Source organism: Somniosus microcephalus, chromosome 8 (genome assembly GCF_052327205.1).
Source record: "Somniosus microcephalus isolate GS21.2 chromosome 8, FLI_Smic_1.0, whole genome shotgun sequence".
NCBI lineage: Eukaryota > Metazoa > Chordata > Chondrichthyes > Squaliformes > Somniosidae > Somniosus > Somniosus microcephalus.
The window spans coordinates 44,571,097-44,584,200 of NC_140994.1; the positions used below are offsets into that span (position 1 = coordinate 44,571,097).

Here is a 13,104-nt window from a genome sequence, read left to right on the forward strand (position 1 = left end):
GCACTCCAGCCTGACCGACCCGGCACTCCAGCCCCACGACCTGGCACTCCAGCCTGACCGACCCGGCACTCCAGCCCAATGACTCGGCACTCCAGCCCGACCGACCCGGCACTCCAGCCTCATGACCTGGCACTCCAGCCTGACCGACCCGGCACTCCAGCCCACCGACCCGGCACTCCAGCCCCACGACCTGGCACTCCAGCCTGACCAACCCGGCACTCCAGCCCAATGACTCGGCACTCCAGCCCGACCGACCCGGCACTCCAGCCCGACCGACCCGGCACTCCAGTCCAATGACCCGGCACTCCAGCCCGACCGACCCGGCACTCCAGCCCACCGACCCGGCACTCCAGCCCCACGACCTGGCACTCCAGCCCCACGACCTGGCACTCCAGCCCACCGACCCGGCACTCCAGCCTGACCGACCCGGCACTCCAGCCCAATGACTCGGCACTCCAGCCCGACCGACCCGGCACTCCAGCCCGACCGACCCGGCACTCCAGTCCAATGACCCGGCACTCCAGCCCGACCGACCCGGCACTCCAGCCCACCGACCCGGCACTCCAGCCCCACGACCTGGCACTCCAGCCCACCGACCCGGCACTCCAGCCTGACCGACCCGGCACTCCAGCCTGACCGACCCGGCACTCCAGCCTGACCGACCCGGCACTCCAGCCCGACCAACCCGGCACTCCAGTCCAATGACCCGGCACTCCAGCCCGACCGACCCGGCACTCCAGCCCACCGACCCGGCACTCCAGCCCCACGACCTGGCACTCCAGCCCCACGACCTGGCACTCCAGCCCACCGACCCGGCACTCCAGCCTGACCGACCCGGCACTCCAGCCCAATGACTCGGCACTCCAGCCCGACCGACCCGGCACTCCAGCCCGACCGACCCGGCACTCCAGTCCAATGACCCGGCACTCCAGCCCGACCGACCCGGCACTCCAGCCCACCGACCCGGCACTCCAGCCCCACGACCTGGCACTCCAGCCCACCGACCCGGCACTCCAGCCTGACCGACCCGGCACTCCAGCCTGACCGACCCGGCACTCCAGCCTGACCGACCCGGCACTCCAGCCCGACCGACCCGGCACTCCAGCCCCACGACCTGGCACTCCAGCCTGACCGACCCGGCACTCCAGCCTGACCGACCCGGCACTCCAGCCCAATGACCCGGCACTCCAGCCCGACGACCCGACACTCCAGCCTGACCGACCCAGCACTCCAGCCCGACCGACCTGGCACTCCAGCCCGACCGACCCGGCACTCCAGCCCGAACGACCCGGCACTCCAGCCCGACCGACCCGGCACTCTAGCCCGACCGACCCGGCACTCCAGCCCCACGACCTGGCACTCCAGCCTGACCGACCCGGCACTCCAGCCCCACGACCTGGCACTCCAGCCTGACCGACCCGGCACTCCAGCCCAATGACTCGGCACTCCAGCCCGACCGACCCGGCACTCCAGCCCGAACGACCCGGCACTCCAGCCCACCGACCCGGCCCTCCAGCCCGACCGACCCGGCACTCCAGCCCGACCGACCTGGCACTCCAGCCCGACCGACCCGGCACTCCAGCCCGACCGGCCCGGCACTCCAGCCCGACGACCCGGCACTCCAGCCCGACCGACCCGGCACTCCAGCCCGACCGACCCGGCACTCCAGCCCGACCGACCCGGCACTCCAGCCCGAACGACCCGGCACTCCAGCCCGACCGACCCGGCACTCTAGCCCGACCGACCCGGCACTCCAGCCCCACGACCTGGCACTCCAGCCTGACCGACCCGGCACTCCAGCCCCACGACCTGGCACTCCAGCCTGACCGACCTGGCACTCCAGCCCAATGACTCGGCACTCCAGCCCGACCGACCCGGCACTCCAGCCCGAACGACCCGGCACTCCAGCCCACCGACCCGGCCCTCCAGCCCGACCGACCCGGCACTCCAGCCCGACCGACCCGGCACTCCAGCCCGACCGACCCGGCACTCCAGCCCGACCGGCCCGGCACTCCAGCCCGACCGGCCCGGCACTCCAGCCCGACCGACCCGGCACTCCAGCCCGACCGACCCGGCACTCCAGCCCGACCGACCCGGCACTCCAGCCCCACCGACCCGGCACTCCAGCCCCACCGACCCGGCACTCCAGTCCGACTGACCCGGCACTCCAGTCCGACTGACCTGGCACTCCAGCCCGACCGACCCGGCACTCCAGCCCCACCGACCCGGCACTCCAGCCCCACCGACCCAGCACTCCAGCCCGACCGACCCGGCACTCCAGCTCTACGTGTTGGCGCTCCCACTTTAAACTGTACTCCCCTCCGTTGACCTAACTACCTATTTTCAGATCACAAAAAAAAGATTGAATCTTTAGTTTGGATTTATTTGCCTGCCCTGGCTACTGATTGGCTGCATTCATACTCCTGCACAGAAAAAATGTAATAAATGTAATATTATGTGACTTTACCTGGTTAAAAATCAGATATTTTCCTGTATTGGCATGATAATCATTTTTAAAAATAAGTTCAGATATACATTCAAACCTTGCTTAGTATTTTAAAAATGTGAAGAAATATTACAGCTACAGCCACTCCAGCTAAAGCCCCACACTACAGCAGCTCAGTGTGGAGCTTGAAATAAAACGTGCGCCTGTCCATTCCCCAATGACAGTCACCGCGATGGCAACCATATATTACAGGCATTTATACTGAAATTTACTTCAGCTTATTAAATGTTTATAGAACTGACGAATCTCAGAAACTGAAATGAAGCTAGATTAGTAACATTCTATGCTCTGGTATGAAAAAGAGTCTGAAAAAAGAACCAGTGACATCTCAACCCTGCCATCATTACCTACTTCACAAAAATATTTAAACTACCTTTCTGACATACAGAGAAAACAGAATACGACTAGGACTACCCTTGTCCGCATTGATCCTGAACTGCGCACCCACTAAAGGGACTTTTAAGACTGTAGCTAGACAACTTCCGGCATGTGCCCTGTGACGTAATAAAACTCACTACGCACTTGGTTCGAGTATAAAGCAAGGCTTTAATCAACTTGTTTCAGAACATGGAGGTCTAGTTGTACTTCACTAGTTCCTGTCTTACAAAATGTCCCCGGGCAAGCTGGGCCCACGCCCGAGTATTTATACTCCTTGGACGGCGCCACCAGCTGGCCGTCCAGTGTTATTTCATGAGTCGTTTCTTCATGATGATGAGATTTATAACACCCTGCATGTCTCGTGAGCAGCCAATGTGGTGGGTGGCGCACTTCCGGCACGGAATAAATGCGTGCACACCGCCTGCCATATTGTACCCACAGGCGCAATCAAATTTCTAAGCCATCCAGTTAGCCAACTCCTGGAAATATTTTGACATATGCCCTTGTGTCCTCTATGAAGGTACCCTCTTACACCTCTTTACTGGGGTGTACAGTAACTAGAGTGGGAGGTAGGTAATTAAAATAGAATATTGGTGAGAATAAAAGCATTTTATTAAAAATACAGAAAATGATTCTAAAACAGGGATTATGGAGCTGTTGGCTTACAGTGACACACAGTGACATGTCCTCCGTTTCAATTGCTCGCCAAAATAATCGAACGTTTAACACAGAACCTAAAACTAAATGTTATTCTTCTTTGCCCTTAACTGGGCATTTTTGAAATGTAAATTATTTATTTAAATTGATTTTTGATTGATATAGGAAATAATGGATACCTATATATATATATATAAATAATGTTAATGCAGTACATGAACAAAGAATCTGAATTTCTTGGCGGAATCAATGGGCTCGATATTAAACTCCAGACGTGGAACGAGTGGGCAGAGGGTGGTGTGCCTTCCCCTTCCTGCCGCAGGAGGCCTGGTCGACTTTGAAGGCTGGTCCTCCAGTGAGCTGTACACCGCAAACAGTTGTCGACTTTGGACCGGCGCAATACTGGGTGGCCCGGCTGCCAACGCAGCCCATATTATTCTTCTGGAGCTCGTAGGAACACTCCTGCTCCTCCTGGCCCCCCCCAAAAAATAATTTTTCACTTACCTTTTTGGCGCCTCTTCTTCTTCTTCTTCACCGCCCGGTACAACTGGGTGGAGCGTGCTCGGGGCACAATCCACCCAGCTGTCCCTCAAAATTACATTGGGGTCCTATGTACGTCATAGGACTCCAATTTGCATAGAGTCATGGGGCTCCTGTCCGATTCAGACTGGCACCTGGGCCACCCAGTGGAAGGAGCGGGAACAGGGTGGTAGGTTCACCACAGCTATTTTAACTTTGCTACCGCCCCGTTTCTGCTGGGTTGGGGCGAGGTAAAATCGGCCCTGAGGTTTCATCTTTCAAAGCGTAAACCTTACACTTTTCAAGCATCAAAAAAACTTTAATGCATGCTAATATAAATTTATTGGCCCGGATTTTGCGGTCAGCGGCGAAGGAACAGCGCTCGCCGTTCACCTCGCTGACAGTTGCCCATAAAGTTTTCGTGGGTTTCAGAGCAGAAACTTGCTCGAATCCAACGTCTGATCCAACGCGGTGCCCTCTACAGGGCACCTGTGGTGCCTGTGAGCAAGACAGGACTTTATCTGTGGCTCATCAAAGTTCAGGATAAGTCAGTAGAGTAACAGGTTCAGCTATTTGTCTTAGCATTTGATTGTTGGCAATGATGTAGTGTTACACTGATGTCATGTAATTTATCTGTAAAATGTTATACCCAGGAGTATGCATTTCACCACTGGAATATCAATTGCTGCAGGCTATGCGAAGACAGGAGCCTCAGTTCTGCCAGTATAAATCTCAGTCCATCATTTCAATTAATTTGTACCCAAGGCACTTTCCTATCAAAAGTCAGTATAATTTTTCAAGATTGTACTTTTATTTGATAATTCAAAGGTGCCTCCTACTTTAAAGCAGGTTCAACCCTCTGATTTATTACTCGTGTTTGATTGCAGGTAACAATAGTGTTTGACTTACGTTGATATTGCCAATGGATATTAGTGTACTAGTGGTTAAAATATTTGTATGAAATTCCTTTGTTTCTCTTTTAATGGAGGCATTAACCTGTTTATTTTAAAGATTTATTAGCATTAAAAGCATTCACACACTAATATTTGCCCAGCATAACTTCAATACTTTTATATTCTACTTCAGTGATGTTACTACCTTAACCATTGGCTATAATAGTCATTAACTCTGCTAATAATGCTAAACATGTTGTAAAAATGTACATTATAATACGTTCAAGATTTAGGAATATTGTAAAACATCAGAAAATGCTCTTCCTATATCCCTGTATAGAATCTGCACATATCATTTTCATCTCTCTCCTTCACAACATAGAGTTGAATATTAAACTGCAAAATAGAAAACTAGTAAAGCAATATTAATGTAATAACACGTTATTACTTCATCACACCCAATTAGGTCGAATACAATTGTGCTTTGGCCGCACTAATTCTCATTCCCTCTATAATCAGTTCCATCACCATTAGATAGATTTATATCATTAGAAACGCAACAAAAAGACAGTCCAGCCATATTTCTCTGACATTGTAGAGGGTGAACTTCAGCACAGAATAAGCTCTGCTTATTCAGTCCACTGGCTTGGGACTGCACAAAATACAGGAGCTGTTTATGGGGTTTTTTCTTCAGCTTGCTAAGAGGATCTCAAAATTCCATTGCTGAACAGATAGCAGCTTTATAGATGGATGAAGTTGTTAATGTAAGCCGAAGCTTTCCTAAACATTTCAGGGAAGATTTTCCTTTGCTATGAACCTAGCGAATACTTAATTCCCAGATGTAAAGCAAAGAAAGAAGTAGAGACCAATGATGCCAGGTCTCCACTCCCTTTGCGTTGACTGGATTCCCCCAAGGACGGAGATGGAATGCTTGGGTCTGGAGCGTTCTAATCTGATGCAAATGAGGTGGGAGGGATTTAAAGGCACCTCTTGCCTTATTTTCCAGAAACACAACCAGAAGAAGTAGACATTAACCCAGCACCTAGCCCAGCTCAGATTGAAATATCTGAGAAAGGAAAGCAACAAGGTTATGAGGCCAAAAAAGCTAAGTACAATTGTTTTTATGGAGCAAGTGGGAATACTCTTAGGGCTGGAGGCTTTCTGGCCGCTGTTGTAAGACATGAGCTAGAAGCCCCAAAGCTGACAGCCATTTCTAGGCCAAAGCCCTGCTGGGGGGTGATGGAAGGGATCCACACCTGGGAAGTGTTGGACTAGACGAGTGATTTGAACCCACAAATATGGGTGGTTTCAGGTCAGGTTCAGGACAAGCACACTTTGGCTGTCCTGGTGGTGAGGGAATCAGCCCTTTTCATTCTACCCATCAACTTTTCCACCCACCTTTGTCACATTTTTGCCCCAGCATATTTTGGATATCAATCTGAGAATCTGAATGTTTGTATTTGAAGAGAGTTTGCTGTCCTTATAGGCAGGACGAGGGTGGATAACATTATGGTCTCAGTGTACAAATTAGACGAAGTGTAACTTTTGATAAAGTATGGACATAATTTTTTTAAGTATACTGTAGGAACGGAGGTTCCTAACTAAATAATTCAGCTCAACTCGATGGATTAAAAGACTGGAATTTAATAACAATGAAGTTTGCTGGATGTTACAAGGAGGAAATCAAAACACGTTCGTTCAAGATGCCAGGTAGTCGAAGACTGCTGGAAAGTTCTCTAAGCTGACGTCATGACGTCCCCACATTCTTCGCGCCACTGGTGGTCACGTGATCGGCGTCATGATGTCACCACGCAGGATAAAGGCAAACACACACTGTAAAGGTAACAATCAGTTTAAAGGTGCAGTCCCCGGCTGCACTATAATACAATTAAGGGGATTATACTAAAGTAAACTGAGTCTCTTGTGGCTCCTCCACAGGCGCCCCCCCAGAATCCCCGTTAATGGCCAGTGTCAAATGAACAGGGGGATTGATGGTTCTCTCCGAGCGTCGACGACCCTCAGGCGGCGGAAGTGGAACATCGGGAGAAAGCATGGAGCCTGGCTGTGGTTGTTGCGGCGTGTCAAGTGCGGCGAACGCAGTGTCTGACTGCGAAAATGACGATGAGGCATCTGTAGGCGGTTCAACGGCTGGCTGTTGTAATGATGAATCGGCGTGCAACGGCGGTCGTCCTTGGCGAGGTGGCTGGGCAGGCACTATTGTTTCAGTGCGATCGAGGTGAACGGCTTTCAGACGGTCGATGGAGACGGTGTCCGGTCTGCCGCCTACGTCGACGGTGAAATATTTCTCACCGGCAGATATGACACGAAATGGGCCGGCGTATGGTGGTTTAAGTGGGTCTCTGTGCGCATCGTGCCTGATGAAGACATAATCGGCGGACATGAGGTCTGCAGGAACGTGAGGCCTCTGTAAGCCATGATGCGAGGTCGGAATGGGCAGGAAGTTCTTGGCCGCCTCGCGATGCTGGATAAGCTGCTGAGTTGCAGACCACGGTTCTGTATGCGGAGGCAGGAAGTCACCAGGGACCCTCAAGGTTTGCCCGTAAACTAACTCAGCTGATGAAGACTGAAGGTCTTCCTTGGGAGCCATCCTTAGCCCTAGCATCACCCAAGGCAATCTGTCTACCCAGTTGGATCCGCGCAGGCTGGCACGAAGAGATGCCTTAAGCGACCGATGGAACCTTTCACACAGGCCATTCGCCTGCGGATGGTAGGCGGTGGTAGGGTGTAGCTTGGTACCTAAGCCGTGTGCAACGGCGTTCCATAATTCGGAAGTGAATTGTGGACCTCGGTCCGATGATATGTCGGATGGGACGCCGAAGCAAGCCACCCACGACGACAGGAATGCCCTGGCAATATCAGCTGTACTGGTAGCGACCAACGGAATCGCCTCTGGCCACCTGGTGGTGCGGTCCACTATTGTGAGCAGATGCATGAAACCCCGTGAACCGGGGAGAGGACCCACTAGATCCACGTGCACGTGGTCAAACCATCGCTCTGGCACTGGAAACTCAGCCAAAGGGGCTTTAACATGCCGGTTGACTTTCGCTTTTTGACAATCAATACAATTGTTTGTCCAATCTCGGACATCTAAGTGCATGCCCTTCCACACGAACTTGCGGGACATGAGATGTTGCGAAGCTCGCATCCCTGGGTGTGACAACCCGTGTATCGCCCGAAAGACTTTCTTGCGCCACTCGACCGGCTCTATGGGACGAGGCACTCCCATGGACGTGTCGCACAAAAGGGTGGTTCCTGCTGAGTGGAACTGAACGCCAGCGACTTGCCAACTGGAAGGCGTGGTCCGGTACGCTTGAACTTCGGGGTCAGCCAACTGCTCTTCCGCTAAGCCAGCGAAATCGACGCCCAGGTTAACTGCCAGGACAGGAGCGCGGGAGAGGCAATCGGCCACGAGATTGTCCTTGCCCGAGACATGTCGTAGATCGGTGGTGAATTCCGAAATGAAGGTGAGGTGGCGCTGTTGCCGCGCTGACCAAGGTTCAGACGTTTTGGCCATGGCAAATGTGAGTGGTTTGTGGTCCACAAACGCGGTGAACGGGCGTCCTTCTAGCAGAAAGCGAAAATGTCGAATAGCCAAAAACAGGGTGAGCAACTCCCTATCGAACGTGCTGTACTTGCGTTCGTTCTTGCGTAGTTGGCGGCTGAAAAAGGCCAGCGGCTGCCAAGTCCCGTCTACCCACTGCTCCTGCACCGCTCCAATGGCGTAGTCCGAAGCATCTGTCATGAGAGCGATGGTTGCACCTGGAATAGGGTGTGCCAGCATGGTTGCATCTGCCAGTGCTGCTTTGGTATCCAGGAAGGCCTGGTCCATCTGGGGAGTCCAGTTGATGAGGTCTTTGCCAGATTTCCCTTTCAGTGCTTCATACAGCGGTTGCATCAACTGCGCTGCCTTGGGGACAAAACAATGGTAAAAATTAACCATCCCCAGGAATTCCTGCAAGGACTTAACAGCGAGGGGACGTGGAAAAGCTGTAACAGCCTCGACCTTGGTGGCTAGTGGAACGGCGCCGTCCGATGTTATCCTGTGCCCCAGGAAATCGATGCTGGTGAGACTGAATTGGCATTTGGCCGGGTTGACAATGAGGCCATGCTGGCTTAACCGAGTGAAGAGCTGGCGTAGATGTAACAAGTGTTCCTTGGGGTTCTTGCTAGCGACGAGTATATCATCCAGATATATGAAAAGGAAAGGCAAATCCCGTAAAACAGAGTCCATGAGCCGCTGGAAAGCCTGCGCTGCATTTTTTAACCCGAAAGGCATTCTGAGAAATTCGAAAAGGCCAAAAGGTGTGATGACTGCCGTCTTGGGAACATCTTGGGGGTGCACCGGGACCTGGTGATACCCGCGGACGAGATCCACCTTTGAAAATATTGAGTTTCCAGCCAAATGTGCTGAGAAATCCTGGATATGAGGTATGGGATACCTGTCAGGAGTCGTGGCATCGTTTAGTCGTCTGTAGTCACCGCAAGGCCGCCACCCTCCACCTGGTTTGGGGACGATATGCAATGGAGAGGACCAAGGACTGTCGGAGCGTTGGACGATCCCGAGGCGCTCCATTGTTTGGAATTCGGCTTTAGCCGCCGCGAGTTTGCTGGGTTCTAACCTGCGCGCCCGGGCGTAAACTGGTGATCCATTCGTGGTGATATGGTGTGCCACACCATGTTTCGTGACTGCTGCCGAGAAGGTAGGCCGGGTGAGCTCTGGAAACTCGCTGAGTAGGCGTGTAAACCCATCTTGAACTGGTAACGCACAGGCAACCGACCAGGACACGGCGGTGCTGCGGTGGCAGGGCACCGCGTGGTAAGTGGACGCGTGAATAAGGCAACAGTTTTTGACGTCGACTAGAAAACGATTTGCACAAAAGAAGTCGGCTCCTAGTATGGCCTGTGACACTGTGGCAGTGATAAATTGCCAGAGGAACTGCTGACCGCCGAAAGTAACGGTAACCGTCCGTTTCCCAAAAGTGCGAATCACCGCGCCATTGGCTGCCTCGAGTGTAGGGCCGCGGCCGCCGGATTGTAGATCCAGCCTGGAAGCTGGCAAAATGCTGCACTGGGACCCAGTGTCGCAGAGGAATCGCCTCCCCGTTGTGGAATCCGTAACATAAAGTAATTTCCCCGTTGAACCGACCGCCATGGTAAATTGAACGTGCTTTTCAGGGCTTGTCGTCCTTTTCGAAGGGCGATGGCTTGCTGAAGGATTTTTTTGGGGGGAGAAACTGCAGGGAGGCTTGCAGCATCGAGCTTTGTTGCCAAAACGGGCGTGGTACGTGCACCAGCCTGCTGGAGGAGGGCTGGGCTCCGCACGCGCAGGAGAAGGGCGCCTCGTGGCTGCACAGCACTGCTGTGAGACTGTAAAAATTTTGTCTGCCTCTGCCGCGAGTTTAACACAGTCGGTGATCTCAGAGCTGGCCAAAGCTGTCTGCACCGCGTCAGGTAGCTGGCAGAGGAAAAGTTCTCGGAATAAAAAACATTGGTCTTCCGAACCAAGTAGGGTGAGCATTTGGCTCATTCATTTCAAAGGCTTTGAGTCCCTGATGCCTGGCATGGCAATGAGCCTGCGTGCGCGCTCTGATTTGTTAAGGCCAAATATTTGCAGTAAACGAGCTTTGAGAGCCTCATGCTTGCCCTCGTCTGGTGGACTGCTCAGTAGGCTGACGACCCTCGAGGCCGTGGCACTGTCGAGAGCGGAGACCATGTAAAAATAACGGGTCGAATCCGCTACGATCTCCCGCAGGTGGAACTGTGCTTCCGTCTGTAGGAACCAAGCTTCTGGTTGCTGCTCCCAGAACTGAGACAATTTGAGGGCGACGGCATTTGTGCTCATGTTGAATTCTCTTCGAAGTTTGTTCGACGAGATCGGGGTCACCAATGTAGGAACGGAGGTTCCTAACTAAATAATTCAGCTCAACTCGATGGATTAAAAGACTGGAATTTAATAACAACGAAGTTTGCTGGATGTTACAAGGAGGAAATCAAAACACGTTCGTTCAAGATGCCAGGTAGTCGAAGGCTGCTGGAAAGTTCTCTAAGCTGACGTCATGACGTCCCCACGTTCTTTGCGCCACTGGCGGTCACGTGATCGGTGTCATGACGTCACCATGCAGGGTAAAGGCAAACACACACTGTAAAGGTAACAATCAGTTTAAAGGTGCAGTCCCCGGCTGCACTATAATACAATTAAGGGGATTATACTAAAGTACACTGAGTCTCTTGTGGCTCCTCCACAATACATTGTTTAAAGAAGAAAAAGGAATGAACAGTTTCCCACCAAAATAAGACATGTACTGTCATTGCTGTGCATGATTGTGAACGATTACTTATTATTCATCATAAGTTTCAAAAAATAAACCATCTATGCTCAATCTGCAGAATGTAATGGTGTACATGTGCTGGATTTGATTGTTTAAGGTTTGGGAGACTATGGGCTGGATTTTACCAACCTCCGCGGGTCCGTGGCGGGCGACGTCAGTGGTGGGTCCCGGCTTCGCTGCCGGCCCTCTGTGTAGAATGAATTTCCCCTGATTGGGCTTGTTAAGCCCGCCCAGCGAGTTTCCCAGCCAATTGAAGGGAGCGGGTCTGATGCTGTCATTTGATGCCGCGTCATTGGCCGGTTTCCTTAAAGGGACCATACGCAAATTTACTTTGACATTTGTGATGTCAGTGTTCTACAGTATTGAGGTGCTGCAAACACTGACAAGCACTGCACAGAGGTGCATGGCTGCACCCAGGTTCTCCCATGAATCCCTCCATATGCTTATGGAGGGAGTCACAGCATGCAGGGAGGTCCTCTTCCCTTCCCATGGGCGGAGACGACCTCCCTAGGAGATCAACACAGCTGGTTGCACATTACAGAGGATCACATGGGTTCGGGTGGGATGTAGAGTGATAGTAGATTTGAGGTTAGGATCAGATCAGCCATGATCCTATTGAATGGTGGAGCAGGCTCGAGGGGCCGATTGGCCTACTCCTGCTCCTATTTCTTATGTTCTTATGTTCTTATGAGGCCACTTGCCTTCCCTACCCTACTCCTGCACATCCTTACTCACACCAACTTACCTTGCACCTCCACCCATCCCTCTCTATCTCTATTATCACATCCCCATCTCATTAGCCACCCCTCACACTCACCCTCATCCTAACGCAATCATACCAACTAACAACACACAAGGGTAGGCACTTAGGTGTTTTATCCAATGTTAATGTTTCTGTTTTTGTTAATGTGCTGTCAAACATTGAAACCTTTATTTTCAACACTTTGTGTTCTTGGACAGATTTTGTGTGCATCTTTGGAAGTGGCTTAGTGAGTTGCAGTGAATGGTGAGACATAACGGTACTCCCCTGCAATGGTGATGAGTGTGAAAGGAATGGCTTGGGCATTGTAGGAATGCTTTATGGTGTTGATGTGGGGTGGTGCCAACCTGGCATATCATGTGGCAGGCAGGGTGTACAGCATCAAGCGAAGTAAATCTGGCCATGGTGAGGCCATCCCTGGCCTCCCAGGCAGCAATGTGGTCAGGTGCTGATGCTCTGTGTCCTGTGCAGCATCAGTTGATTGCGGAGAAGGTTGGTGTTGTTGTTGGTGCTGCTGGTGTGCCTGGTGCTGCTGGTGTTGGGGCTGATCGTGGTGGGATTCTGAAGACCAAGGTGAGAGAGTATAAAGTGTACTGATGCTGATGGAATAGATGGCAGGTGGAGTAGAGATGACAGAAGCGATCTGTCAATGGTGGAAGAGGTAATGAGGTCAGGCTGGATGAAGACTTGTGTAAAGACTTGCTGCATTCTGATTCTGTAGTAGAAATGCACTTTAGAGAAGCTAGTGGCTAAAGGAACATTTCTCAATCAGCTAGGAGCTTTGACTTGACATTTGAAGCTGTCAACTCATCAGCTGAAACAATGGCCAGTGACCTTCCACCTCAGTTTCACAGACGAGGTCTAGGCACAGCGGGAAACCAGTCACATTCAAAAAGCTGGAAAAAAAACCATTGTTAAGTGGCTGTAAACAAGCCATTAATGTTTTTAATTGCCTCCCCCGCCGCTGCGTGTCGGGTCTGCACAGCGCTGACAGACCCGGCATTTGGTAAAGGCGTGTGGCGGTGGGTTGACAGCGGGGTC

The 13,104-nt window shown here is 52.2% G+C and overlaps 1 protein-coding gene across 3 annotated transcripts in view; it reads right to left on the reverse strand.

Annotated features, from left to right (window-relative positions):
- c8h10orf90 (chromosome 8 C10orf90 homolog) overlaps positions 1–13,104 on the reverse strand; it is a 223,571-nt gene that overhangs the window by 2,763 nt on the left and 207,704 nt on the right. The gene's annotated exons all lie outside the window — the stretch shown is intronic.